Source organism: Triturus cristatus, chromosome 2_1 (genome assembly GCF_964204655.1).
Source record: "Triturus cristatus chromosome 2_1, aTriCri1.1, whole genome shotgun sequence".
Lineage (NCBI taxonomy): Eukaryota > Metazoa > Chordata > Amphibia > Caudata > Salamandridae > Triturus > Triturus cristatus.
In genome coordinates this window covers 664,433,827-664,448,745 of record NC_140581.1, presented here as the reverse complement: position 1 = coordinate 664,448,745, position 14,919 = coordinate 664,433,827, and positions in this window count along the sequence as shown.

The window sequence follows — 14,919 nt, the reverse complement described above, 5'->3', positions numbered from 1 at the left end:
ATATTATGCGAATAGTTCCGCTATATCTTGTGGGTCGTTAATGATTTCATCTTTCTCGTTTCTAAGATATGTCACCTATCTGTCGGCTTTTTCCCTCCTGTTCAACCATGCTAGCAGTCTCCCCACTTTGTCTCCTGTCTCATATAGTTTGTGGTATATTGCCACTTCTGTCACCAAGTTTTTGTACTCTTGTCGCTTGAGTTCTAATGAGTGTGATATCTCTATTGAATTGTGGTCTGTTTGTTGTGTTTCTAACTCACTGATCTGTTTCTCAATTTGTGTAATTGTTTCCTGTTTATTTCTTTCATACCCAGCTGTCAGGGATAGTGCTTGCCCCTTAATTACTGTTTTGTAGGCTTCCCATAGTCTTTGTGGAGAGTTAATGAAGCCCTCATTTTCCTTAAAATAGAATTTTGTTGAACGGAGTAAGTCTTCACATATGTGTGAAATTTTAAGATATTGAGGATGTAGGGTGATCCCAGCTCTTCAGACCGGTGTGCCCCGGATGAAACGAGCTATGAGGGGAGAGTGGTCTGATATTCCCCGCACCAACTGCTTGACATCGCGAAAGGAGGAAAGTTGTCCGGCCAGGCCAGTGTATAGTCGATCTGCGACTGACTGTTATGTGCAACGGAGTGAAATGTGAAGTGCTAACTATTTGGGTTATGAGTTCTCCAGACATCTGCTAGGCCCATGGCCCACAGGTATTCCGCTAGGGTGGAACAGCCACCAGGTTTATGTCTCAGGGGTTACGATCAAGTGAGTTGCATACCACCATGTTAGGATCCCCTCCCTTGGTCAGGTCTAGTATTATTTTACATAGTTTCGGGAGGGTGGCTTTATACATGGAACATAAACCGATAAGAGACTGAGTGGCCTACCCTCCCATGTGCCCGTAATGGCCGCTAGTCTACCCAGTGAATCAAAATAGGATTTGACCAGAATGAAGGGGAAGTTCTTGTGTATGAGGATCCCGTCCCCTTGGAGCCCGCAGTAAAGCCTGCGTGGGCCACCAGTGTATAACCCCATCTATTTAACGCCTTACTTTATTCCCCATGAGATGAGTCTCCTTCAGGAATACCACGCCTGGGTTGTGACACTTAAGAAATTGAAGGACTATTCCTCTCTTCAGTTTGTCTCCCAAACCGTTTGCATTCCAGGCAGCAGTCTAATGGGGGGGGGGGGGGGGGGGGGACAGGCATCAGGGGCAGCTGAGTTTTGGTGTGCAAGCATGGTTTTCCTTAATCAGGAGAAGCCTGTGGGGCAGACCATTGGAGCGGGTCGAGGTTGGCGTGTTTGCTGCCATGGCTGCGTGTGATTCCACCCATAGGCTGACTGTAAGTGACTGAAGGAAGTGCTTTTGTACTATTAAACTAACACTAACAAAACACCATCTCCAAATGACATTTATGGCACAGTGTTCAACTCTGGTATGTAGGAACCCCCCACAGTACTACCCTGCCTGATGGTTTAGGAACAATCCACCACCCCAACATGCAGAGCGTCTGTCGATCCCCAAAAATCAAACAACAAGGAGGGCTAGGAACTCAAACCCCGCAGACCCACCCCCTCTTTTCTTTGTCAAAGTGATACTTTACAGTTTAAACTTTATGTCCGGTAGTTTTTGGTAGTTTTCCAGGGCATTGCTTGTCCAAGCTCAGCACCAAATCCTGTGGCTTAATTGCAGAGCCAAGCGATGGCGGTGACATATTAGTCACCACTGCCTGGATTGTTGGATTTGGTTGGGGCTCCACCTGCATTCAATCTGGAGCCAGACTGTGTTTTCACTAGACCGTTTAGTCGGTTGCCTCTCTGGCCAGAGTGTCCCACCATGCACCATCCCTACAGCCACTCCCAGGTTTCCTCAGGGCTGGAGAAGAACCAGGTTTTACCTTCCGCATCCAACCTTAATTTCGCAGGGAACAGCATTGCGTAGTTGATGTCCTCGGAGCTTTTTCTTTACTTCAAGAAAGTTACGCCTTTGTTTTTGCACATTTAGGGTGAAGTCAGGGAAAAATTAGACGACGCTGTTGTCGAATTGGACAGAAGGGGCAAAGCAAGCTCTTTGCAGTATTATGTCGCGATCACAGAAGTTGAAGATGCGTGCGAGAATAGGTTCTGGAGGAGGGCCCCCTTCCTTGGTCTCCCGACTGGAACTCGGTGTGCCCTTTCCACAGAAAAATAGTGGACAAGCCTTGGGTTGGAGACGTTTCAATGTAAGGTCTTCCAGAAACAAATCAGTGGCAGGACCCTCAGCACTCTCGGGAACACCAATGATACGCACGTTATTGCGTCTAGATCGCCCTTCATACTCATCCAGTTTTGCTTCCAATGTTTTAGTTGTATCACCCAGGACCTTTACCTGTTGCTGGAGGGTCGAGGAGTCTGATTTCAGTATACAGGTTGCCTCCTCCATGTCCAGGATTCGGTCACTCAGCTTGCGTAGATCCGCCCTCACAAGTGAGACTTCAGAGGTTAGTGAGTCTATCTGGGTTTCTATTGATTGGTAAACTTTAGTGATGGCTGACATAATATCTTTTAGAGTTGGTTCGTCTTTCTCCACCGCTGGCTCCTGCAAGATGGCGCCTTCTTCTTGCCCTTTTTGTAGTATGAACTTGTCCAATTTGGTCTATTGTGTTCCCCGTCCTCCTTTGCTGGTCTACATGGCGCATCTGCCAAGCAGGCAATACACGGGACATCAGGGCTGAGGGTCGATCCGCTGGGTACTCACCGCCGCCTGACCAGGGGAATACTGTGTGGCCTGTCGGATTTCCCCCAGCTGGGTCACAGCCCCACATCAGGTGTTCACTTGTTGACCAAGGCAATGCCCGGTTTTGTGGATATACGTGGGGATTGTGGGGACACGGTTGGAGCAAGATGTTATCTACTCCTTCCTCTTGTAAAGTCCAGTCGGCCTGGTCAGGGATTGATTTTTCTCACCTGTGAGGAGGCCCCAGGAAAGTGTAGAGGAGAAGGCGAGATGTCCACCGGATCCAGGAGTGCTCCTCAGCCCTGGTGTCTGGCAATAAACAGGTGGGGTGAGGGCAGTTTCCCTCTCGACCTCCCACCTGTTAGTTTATTAGCTGTCTGGCTGTTCTCAGTGCCTCTCTTCAATCCAGCCAGGCTGCACCACCATTTGCCGCACTGTGGTTTCAACCGCTTTCCAATCACATTGCAGTGCTGCTTTGTGCCCGGCCTCAGGCCACACACCGGTCTGCCTGCCTGGTCAGGCCGCTTCATGCTGCTCTCCCCCTGGGGCGTCAGCACGATGTCTGGGCTATGCCGCAGGCAATGCTCCCATGGAGGAGGCACGGATTGCAAAACTGCTAGCTCCACCCCATGCGTCCTCCTCCGGCATGAATGATACTGTGGGCCCCGGTCTGACGCGCAGTGTAGGCCGCAAGACGTTGCATCCTCCCATCGTCGCCGGGACCACTGGAACTCAGTCACGGGCGGGGCTGCTGCTGCTGGACTTCAGCCAGAACAGCTTTGGACCCTTTCCATGTGGATTTTGTGGCGGATAGAGGAGGTGGGGGATCGGGCTCACAGAGCTCACCTAGTGTGCAGCCCTTTTCTTTCGAAGCCGGCCATGTCCCCCATTCAGCACAATCTTGCTTGACAGTAGAGTAAGCCCAGGCATAACAGCAGGCTTCAATTTTGCTTTGTTCTTGTGTATTGTGCTGATAGCGTTATTGGCATTTTTGATTTTAATAGATGATTTGCCAGTTTCAGTAGTCATGGATATTTCATCATCATTGCTTTTAATTGTGTTTTCGCATTCTTTCTCACTGCTGCTTTGCTGGTAGCGTAGGGTCTGTAGGTGAGTCCTAATAGGTTTTGGGTATATGTTTATGCAATCCTTGCTGTACAATGCTGCAAGTGTTTGTTGGTGGTGGAGGGAAGGGCTCCATAGTGTATTAGGCAGTCATTTTCATTTTTGTCTCCATGCCCCTGTCTTTCTTGCTAAGCCATGTGCCTGTCCACTATGTTTTTTAAACCTGTGCATTTGTTAGTAGCCATTTTCTCTTTTTTAGGTCGAGCTAGAGCGGCGCATGTTACAGTAATACTAGTAACAGAGGATTGTTTGGACGTGCTGTTCAACTAAATCTATTTAAACAAAACCCCTTTCAACACATAAAGTGGGTTAGGTGTTTTTACTTCACCTTTTCTTTATACATTTAGTTGTGAAACATACATAAAAAAACATCAAACTCATGTCATAGGAAAGAGACATACATGTGACCATTCAACAAGAAATCAATAATAAATACGATACAATCACCATTAGACAATTATAAAACAAAGAGACATTAGCAACATAAATAACCAGACCTAAATTTGGAAACGAAATAATAGCGGTGCAGATTTGTTTGTACTTTAGATTGCTTAAACCTGCTATAAACGGCTAGTCGACATTTACATTACAACAGGCTGAGTGCCTTGTTTGCACACGGTATTATTCAGTAAAATGATGATGGTTGCGTCTAGCTGTGTGTGCTCGACGCGTTTTGGAACCCTATTTTTCCTTAGGGGTTCTCCTCAGGACCAGGACTAGGTCGGACTCTACAGTGTGATAGAATATGAAAGTAATGTAAGTATGGATTGTGATTTATGCTTGTCCTACTTATAGTTGCTCGATTCATAAGTCCACTCTTACCTTTCATGAAAACGAAGGTAAGTGCAAGAGATGTTACATATTAAATGGCGGAATGAACTGCAGCGTTCAAAGAGATTTCTGAAAAAAGTTCATATAAAGGCTGTATTTTTTCGTTGCACTCTACAAAAAAACTGCCACAAAGTACTTTATTAAAGAATATTCAACAGCATTGGCATCATGCGTGGATGAAATGCGTGCCTTGTTTAAAGTAAAACTGGTCAGAAAAGGGACTTGCATTGTGTAATTCATGGGGAAACTTTATTAGTGGTCCCTGGTGTGGTTCTCTGTGATTCTAACGCTGGTTCAAACTCGAGTATAGGTATGAGTGAAGTCAGGTCACACAGTAGGTATTTAATCTGTCAAAGCAATGCAAACGGGATATATTTTATTTTATAGCCTATCCGAGCACTTATGAAAGTGTTCTAACTAGCAGAAACATCTTCTAACGGAAAAGAAAGGTGACTCACATAAACGTGTTCAAGGTCTCGCGCTTAGTCGCGGCAGAGGGAAGCCGGCATTATTACGCTTTGGTCGCTGCTCCTGTGTGATGGGAAAATAAAAGGGGTGAAATCTGTTTTCGCAATGTAGCGCCATTCAAGGATTGAATCAGTATTGTGACTGTGCATGTAAAACGAAACTTGCCTGGGTAATTCTTTCAGAGTCCTAGCAACGTCCCTCTCCGACCTCATTCCTTCGGCATCTCTGTAATGCGGATGAGAGGTCTGACTGGCTCAAGGCATAACTTGTAGATCGCATCCTGTGGGATGAGTCACATGATCATTGCTCAGCATTCTGGTTAATGGAGTTTTGTTTGTATTACCAGTCCGTGAGTGACAGGGCATGTTAAATTGATTGTAATGTTGGCAGTTAATAATGATGTAAATAAATAAACTAGGCATGCATTTCAAATATTCAGAATATATGGGTTCACAATCTGTTAATTTCGGACATCTCATTCAGTCCACTGATGGCAGTATTAAAGCGCATTATAAGGTAGACCTCTCTTTGGAGTAGTGCCCTTTCCAGGTCTCCTCCTCTCGGGCTTAGTTTAATCACGCTTAGGACCGTCCATCGGAAATCCTTTTCTGTGTGTTTGTGCTCTTCAAAGTGTGCGACCAGGGATGCATTGATCACCTTGTTCTTAATTCGTGATCGGTGTTGAGTTATTCGGTGTCTAATCTCTTGTGTTGTTTTGCCGATGTAGATCAAAGAACAAGGGCAAATTATGGCATAGACAACGTTCTTGTTCTTACATGTGGAGAAGTCATTGTGTCTCCATTACCATTAAGAATTCAGTGCCTTCAAATGGTGGAGCTGCAGGCTTGGCAATTTCCACATCTGTGATGTCCTACTATTGGCAGTAGGTTCAGGAATGACCGTAGCGGTTCAGGCCTTTTGCGGGAATCATCCGAAGCCCTAATGATGCGCTGCCCGATGCTGACATTCTTTTTTAATGCAAATAACGGGATCTGAAGATCCTTATCGATGTCCTTTATCAAGTGCCAGTTCTAGCGCACAATTTTCTTGAATGAATTTGTGTGTGGCCCAAACGTGGAAACACACACAAGACGGGTCAATGGGTTTTTTATTTGTTTCTCTAGCAGGACTTCATGTGGTGTGAACCACGCGTATTTGCATGAATGCTTGAGTAGTTTTGACGGGTAGCCCTTTTCTTTTAGTTTCCTAGTCAAAAGTTTTGAATGTATTTCGTAGTCTTCTTTGCATGCGCAGTTCCGTCGAACACGCAAGTACTGGCCATATGGCAAATTGTCCTTAAGACTTTTGGAATGATGTCTTTTAAAGTGAAGAGCAGTGTTCTTATATGTGGGTTTTGTGTACAATGTTGTGATCAATCCTGATTCTGTAGGTCATACCTCCACATCCTAGAATGTTAAACTGGTTGTGCTATGGGCTAGGCTGAATTGTAGGTCAGGATTACGTTCATTAAGCCACACATGAACAACTGTACGGGGGGCACATGGTTACGTATCAGGACCTACATGTTATCGCTGCCCGGCATCTGGGATGTGGGCTTTCAAGCTGTGTATGGGAGCCTTAGGGACAGAAAAGAACGCGGCACTGGCATTTGCGGTGCAGGATCCTTATGTATGTGAGCTGACTATCCTATTGTTCTGCAATAAAAACGGTTTTAAAAAAAAAAAAGAAAAAAAATTAAGCCACACATGAGCCGCCACAGCTCCGGGAATTCATCCCCCTTGCCCGCCAGCATAAGGGACAACTTCTCCATGCCCAGAACCATTCACAGCCGCTGTAGCCAGCCCGAGTGCGGAGGAGCCTGGGGGGAGAGCCAGTGTGCTACTAAATTCTGGGTGGCAGCCCCTAGGGTAATGGCGATGAGGCGGCCTCTCCGGGATTTCAGGGTATATGTCAACGGATTGGGCAGGCCCAGGAGGACATAGGCTGGAGCTGCGTATTGAGGTGAGCATCTATGTCATCTAAAATTGTTGCCCAGTAGGTTTGGATGCGGTCACAGCTCCACAAAATGTGCTCCAATGTGCTCCAAGGTGCCCACCGCCCCACACCCCCTCCAGCACAGATCGCTAATGCGAGGGTCAAAGCGATGGAGTCGTTCCGGGGTATGATACCAATAGGTGGCAACCTTGGTCAGCGTTTCCATTAGTCCTGCGTGGTGCGCCGAGTGTCGGGCCCTATAGTATATGCTGTCCCACTCTTTGTGAGATAGAGTCCTCCCCAACTCCCGTTCCCAACGCGCCCGTCCGGCGTTATAGGTGAGGGTAGTAGCTGCAAGCAAATGTTTATAAAGATCAGAGATTAGTTTTTTATCGGAAGACCGAGTAATCAGCCATTTCTCATATGGGGTTAAGAAGAGCTGAGCCCCGGGTTTGATTTGTGGTTGAAGTGCCCAATGTCTGAGTTGTAAATATCGCAGCCTATCCGCCTCCGAAACGCCATAGTGTATTCTGACTTGTGGGAAGGAGAGTATGCTCTCTAGATCAAATAGATGTCCCAGGGACCGGCAAGAAGTAAGGCGCCAACTTGTAAACGCCCTAGAATCCAATCCAGGAGTGAAGTCGGGCTTGTCAAACAGCGGGGTCATGGGGAGGGGAATGTAGTTAGCCCATGTGAGGTAGCAGTGCGGTCCCAAGCCTCCAGAATAGTGCTTGTGATATAAGAAGCGTAAAGTTTGGCTGGCATATGTTGCTTCCGGAGAAAGGGGATACCGTGCAGGGGCATTGCCGCAACAGCCTGATCCTGAAATAACCAGTGTTTTTCGAATTCCAAGAGGCTCCACTCAACTAGATAGCGGAGCTGTTCCGCGTAGAAGTAGAGCTGCAAGGACGGAATACCTACCCCTCCTTGTTCTGGAGGAAGGACCGCAATATCTTGCTTAAACCGAGGCCTGCGCCCCTGCCATATGAAGTGCACCAGATCTGACTGGGTTTGTTGAATCCAACCTGTGGGAGGGCGCAGGGGGAGGGTTTGGAAGATGTAAAGGATCTGGGGCAGAACAGTCATCTTGACAGCGGCGATTTTGCCCTACCACGAGAAGGGATAGTGTTTCCATCTGCCTAATTCCCTGCGAATATGGGCTCGGGATTGTAGGGCTCAACTGCACCCCCAAGTAGGGGACTGTAGTGGCAGACTACTGGAGAGGACGCGCTCCCATTACCCAGGCTAATGTGGTCGTTGACAGTGAGATGTTTAAATCCGTCGATTTATCCATGTTAATCCTGAAACCCGAGGCTTGTGCAAATTTATGAAGCTCAATGAAAAGGTGAGGGAGAGCAAAATGTCATCCGCATACAAGCTAATCGTATGTATATCACCCCCGAATTTGATCCCTGTGATGAGAGGGTGTTGTCTAACTCTCCGCGCCAGAGGCTCCATGTAGAGCGCAAATAGAATAGGAGAGAGGGGACACCCCTGCCGGGTGCACCTCCCTATGGGGAAACGTGAGGACGTCTGGCCGTTCACCCGGACTGTGGCCTGGGTCTGGTGATAACAGTTCAATATGCGAGTGCGCAGCTTTTCCCCAAAGCCAAACCGGTGCAGGACCTGCTCTAAATAGGGCCAGTGAACCCTGTCAAAGGCTTTTTCTGCGTCAATCGCCAATATACTCCCCCTGTGTGCGGGACACTTTTTCAATAAGATGGAGTACCCTCTTCGTATTGTCACTGGTTTGCCGTTGCGAGATGAAGCCTGCTGGGTCTGGCTCCACCAGTTGAGTCATGTACGGGGCAAGCCGCGTCGCCAGGATGCTCGTGTATAATTTGATATCAATATTTAAAAAGGAAATCGGCCTATATGCGCTGCAACTCGTGACGTCTTTACCGGGCTTCGGTATAACGATAACCGAGGTCTCCAGCATTTCTTCCGGGATTGCTCATGCCTGAGCGAATGTGTTAAAGAGATCACGCAGCAGAGGGCCCACCTGGTTGCAAAAGGCTTTTATAGAAGGCCGCGGAGTAGCCATCTGGGCCAGGCAATTTGCCAAGGCGGAGGCGGGAGATAGCCGCTACCACCTCCTCCAGCCCAATATCTCTGTCAAGATGGGCGGCCTGATCCGCAGTCAGAGCGGGTATCTGAGCCGCTTCTAAATAATCAAGGCTATGCAACATATCAAGGGAGTCCCCCGAGTACAGCCTAACATAGAACTCGCGAAAGGCCTCTGCGATAGTGATATCGTCCGAGGTGAGCTCACCTTCCGCCTGTCGAATGGCCTGCACCCCTTGCCGCTGCCTCACCTCCCTGAGTTTGTGCGCCAGGAGCAGGCCACACCTGTCACCTCCAGTATAGTAAGAATGACGGAGACGGAGGGCCGCGTATTCGGCTCTGTCCTGATCCAGCGCCGCAAGCTGCTTCCGTTCCGTACAGAGCTGTCGCCAAGCCCTGGCAGCCCCAGTGCATTGGTGCATCTGCTCCAGCTCCTCCACCCTTCGTGTGAGTTCGGCCCGTTTCCGACTGCGCTCTTTATTAACAGCGGTGGAGATGGCCATGAATTTTCCCCCGAAGGACCGCTTTAAGGGCAGTCCATTGAGTCGCGAGCGTGGTGTCCGAGTTAGCATTAATGGCTAAGTAGTTTGCAATGGCAGATTTGATCTGATCCACCGTGGAGGCTTGGTGAAGCAGGGAGTCACGAAGACGCCACTGCTGCAGTGGTAATTGTGTGTGTGGGAGCAAAAAGGAAGCTATGACTGGAGAGTGGTCTGATAAAGACACAGGGAGAACCTCAGCTTCCGTAGCTAGCGTTTGCAGAGGAGTGGAGCACAGGAAATAATCAAGTCTGGCATAGGTTTTGTGAGCTCCTGAATAATAAGTATATGTGCGACTCAAGGGATGGAAGTGTCGCCACAAGTCTACCAGGCCCAAGTCATGGATATGGGTCAAACCAGACTGTGAGAGGGCCCCCACTTGACTAGTACGATGGCATGAGCGGTCGGCAATGTTGTCAAATACTAGGTTCAGGTCTCCCCCCAGCAACATGCGCTGCTCCGAGTTAGCTGTCGCTTCGGCGAGTGCATGGTAGAGGAATTTATTCTGCCCTTCGTTGGGAGCATAAACCCAGCCTATTATGAGGGACACCCCCCCTACGAGGAAATGGTATGTGAGCAAGCGACCCTTAATCTCAGCATCCTTCTGGAGGATTTTACCCTGAAAGGAACGGGAAACGAGGATTGCCACCCCGGCTGATTTGGTGGGGCTAGAGGAGAACAGCTGCGTAGGGAAGGCGTGGGACTTCAGCCTATGGTGATCTTTGGCAAGCAGGTGGGTCTCCTGTAAGAGACAAATATCGGCAGCCGAATGTTCTAGGTAACTCAGTACAGCCCTGCGTTTAACAGGATTATTCAATCCCCGGACATTAAGGGTCAATACCTTGGGGCGTGGCTTGGGCGCCGATGGCGATGGTCGCCTGAGAGCTCGGCTCCGGGACTGAGCCCGTGATTATCCTGTAAATCGGCGGCTACGGGGCACCCCGACCCCCATGTTTTGGCGACCGGCCCAACGGAGACCTGCCGGGGCCCCCAGCGTGATCGGCACGAGCGGTGACCCGGTGCAAATCGCAGTTAGGGGAACTGCGGAGTGTGACCCAACATGGCGCCCGGACTTCTTTGTCCCCGTGGCCGGATCCGATAGACTGGAGGATCGTCGCTGACGACGGGGCGCCCCCTGCTCGGTGGTCTCCCGGTGGGGATTGAAACTGGACATCGGTCAGAGTGGTCTCTGCTACTGGGGATTGCACTCGGATGAACGGATGCCCACACCATAGCGGAGCCCACGTTGGGACAACTGGAGATCCCGACGGTGGCCCCACTCCCTGCATCGTACTTGGCTACTTTCTCCTGGCTGACCCACTCCCATGGGAGGCGCAACCCTTTGGAACCGCGAGTCGTCCGGTAGAGCTGGTGACACTCGGTCGGCCGTGTGGGCCTGCCCGGCCCGGCGACGATTGTCCCCGCCTCCTCCACGGTGCCCCCGGACGGCAAGGTGGTGGCACGGGCCGCGGCTGGGACGATCCAACGGGCCTTGGAGACGGAGATCTCCGGCATTTGACTTGAGGCCTAGCACCCGAGGGAGTCGTAGCCGGTGCCGACACTTGGGGACGCCTGCCCCGGGACCCGGGCGGAGAACGGCCGGCGACATGGGGAAGCCTAGAGGTGCCAAGGGGACTGCCCAGGTCGTCTCGGACTTGGAGACCCAGGACAAGGAGGAACGCGGAGGTCCAGAGGAGGCCGGTGGTGCACCTCTGCAGCAGCAATTCGACCGTGTTTTGGAGGCGATAGCGACCACGCGCTCGGCCCTCCAGCAGGACATTGCCCAGGTGGCGACGAGCCTGGGTCTCCTTAGAGCGGACCACGGCAAACTGTCGGACCGGGTCAAGGAAGTGGAGGGCTCGGTGAAAACCTTGGAGCCGGCGCAGCGCACCCTGGCCGCGGAAATGAAGGAGGCTTTATCCCGGATCACGGTCCTCGAGCAGAGAGCGGAGGATGCAGAAGGCCGCAACAGGAGGAACAACATTCGTGTGGTTGGCCTGCCGGAAAAGGTCGAGGATGGCGACATGGTGGCGTATCTGGAGGCCTGGCTCCGAGACACGGTGGCCCCGGAGGGTTTGTCCTCCTTTTACACTCTGGAGCGTGCCCATAGAGTCCCGGCGAGGCCGCCGCAGCAGGGCCGTGCCCCGCGGCCGGTGGTGGCGCGGTTGCTGCACTTCAGGGATAGGGACCTGATCCTCAATGCCGCCAGACACAATGGACCATTCAAAGTGGCGAATAGTCAGGTGAACATCTTTCCGGATTACACCTATGAAACCCAACGCAGACGGTTTTCCTTCCTGGCGGTCAAGCGCGAGCTCCGGAGTGAGGGTATCCAGTACTCGCTCTTCTACCCGGCGAGACTCCGCGTAATTGTCGATGACAAAACCCAGTTCTTCGACACCCCAGAGGACGCTTGTCACTGGCTCGAACTCTATAGAGCGGGGAAAGGTGGATCCGGCTCTTCGCCTAGACGGATGGCAGAGCCGGGACAGAGGAGGAGATCCAGGAGGACTAGAGGTCGCGGAGGCCGATCGGGGGGTCCCTCAACTGTGGAGACATCGACGGAGCGGAGGGGAGTGCTGGAGGTGCTGACGGCGCTGTCTGGGTCACGGGTCGATGCCACGGCGGAGGAGGGGATCCCGGATGACGAGGGGGGCTCAACGGACTCCGAGGGATCTGTACCGGACAGTGGCCATACGCCGGAGATCACACCACAATCGGTGGAGGACATACTGGATGGACAGGGGTAACTGGGTGTTCTTCTTCAGTTTGGGTGGGGGCCCGGCGGGGGGATGGCAGGGGACGGTAAGAGTGGTTGTCTACCGGGGTAGGATGGGCGGGGTGCCCTGGACTGGCCCCCAGGGGGTCTTTTCGTGACACTGTTGTGGGCTTGCTTTAGTCCTGGTGGCCTGGGCGACGAGGGCCCATTGCCTCCGTCCGGCCCGCACCTGGCCCTTAAGGCCTTCCTGTGGTGGCGACTGCAGGATTAGTAAGGTGTAGTGGGTTGTTGGGGAGTGTGGTTTGGATGGGAACTAGATGGTGCTATTTGGGTCCTGTTCTGGGGAGGGTGGATGGGGAGTTAATTAATATTTGGGTTGTTCAGTTTTGTTTGGGGACAATGGCCGCCATCAGTGCTATGAGGATTGATGTCCTTTTATGGTTGGGACCCAGCTGGGGAGACTTTGCGAGACTGATATGGGACAATGGCTGAGAGTGCCAATCTGAAATGTGTTACTTGGAACGTACGGGGGCTTCATACAATGTCCAGGCGTCACAAGGTCCACGCTTATTTAGTGCGTAGGGGGATACAAATGGCGCTGCTGCAGGAAACCCATCTGAACAAGGCGGAAGGGGCGGCGCTACAGCGTAGATGGAGGGGGCAGGTCTTTTGCACCTCGTACTCCGCGTATGCCAGAGGGGCGCTGATCTGGGTTAGAGCTGGGATCCCCTTCCAGGTCACGAACTCAGTGATAGATCCAGAGGGGCGCTATGTGGCCATTTCGGGGACTTTGGGAGGGAGAGACCTAAACGTTTGCTGTGTGTATGCTCCTAATGTCGACCAGACTGCCTTCCTTTCCAGGTTATCGGGCTCGCTGGCCCACTGCCTCTCCGGGCCCATCCTGCTGGGTGGCGATTTCAATTCCGTAGTGGATGTAGACAATGACCGCTCGCACCCACCCCTCCCTGATTCTCCGGTTCGTCGTTTGGCTAGGGACCGTCGGGACTGGCAGACTCACTGGGGCCTAACGGACATTTGGAGGGCGCAACACCCCACAACTAGGGACTACTCCTACTTCTCGAGCCTCCATGAATTGCACGTTCGATTGGACGGCTTTCTTGGTTCGCCCGAATTGGTTTCGGCGGCGGTCCGGTCTGAATATTTGACCAGAACCATTTCTGATCATAACCCCCTCCTATTGGACCTTCGCTGGTTTCCTGGGGTGCCGCCGGTGCCCACCTGGAAATTACGTCCCGAGACCCTTGAGGACAGTGTCTTCAAGGCGGACCTGGGTGACACGATCTCGGAGTACTTTGCGTCCAACGGTGGCACCGCGAGCACGAGAGCGCTAGAGTGGGAGGCTTTTAATGCGGTGGTGAGAGGGTACTGCATATCTAAACAGGTCGGTGTGCGGCGAGTTATCCTCGCGGACCTGGAGACAGCGGATCGGAAACTCCGCGAGCTGGAATTACGTCGCCCAGGGCACCCAGACTTACAGGTGCGCACGGCGGAGGCGAGGGAGGCGGTGGCAGCAGAGGTCGAACGGCTCCGCTGTTTTGACTATAAAGCCTATACGGTTCGGTCCATCGCGGAGGGGGATAGGTCGGGCGCGCTGTTAGCGTGGCTGGCCAACCCTGCGCGGCAGACTTCACTGACGACGTCCATGCGTAGGGCAGACGGAACCCAGGTGTATACTCAGCCTGCGATTTTGCGCTGCTACCGGCAATACTATGAGCGCTTGTACCGCAGTCGCTCTGTCCGAGACCCTGCCCTGCTAGATAATTATTTGCGGCCCCTAGAGATTCCAGCGATGGAGCAGGAGGTGGCTAAAACCTTGGGGGCCGACATAGAACTGGGAGAGATCCGTAGCGCCATTAAAAAGATGGCGAGAAATAAGACCCCGGGCCTGGACGGGCTTCCTGTAGAGTTCTATGCGGCTTATGCCGACCTCCTAGCCCCTAGGTTGTTGGTGGTATATAGAGAGGCGAGGAGGCTGGGGCGCCTTCCAGGCTCGATGTGTGAGGCATTGGTGGTCCCGCTCCTCAAGCCCGGCAGGGACTCATCCGATCCGGGCTCCTACCGTCCCTTATCGATGCTGACGGTGGATTATAAAATACTTAGCAGCATCTTGGCCACGAGGCTGCTTGGGCACATGAGTTCTTTAGTGCATGAGGACCAGGCTGGCTTTATCCCCAGGCGTAACACGACCATGAACATTCGCAGGTTGTGCCGCTTGCTTGGGGAATCGCTTGTGGACGCCCCATGCCCGGTTGTCCTATCAGTAGACTTAGAGAAGGCCTTTGATAGCCTGGAATGGGACTACCTCTGCACTGTGTTGCGGAGGTTCGGCCTCGGAGAGGGTTTCGTCAGCTGGACCAGGGTGCTGTACGCCTCGGCGTCAGCCAGGGTTCGGGCGGGACCGCTGATTTCCTCACGATACCCGGTGGAACGGGGCACGAGGCAGGGCTGCTCGCTCTCCCCACTGCTCTTTGCGCTGGCGGTGGAGCCTCTTGCGTTACATCTCCGGT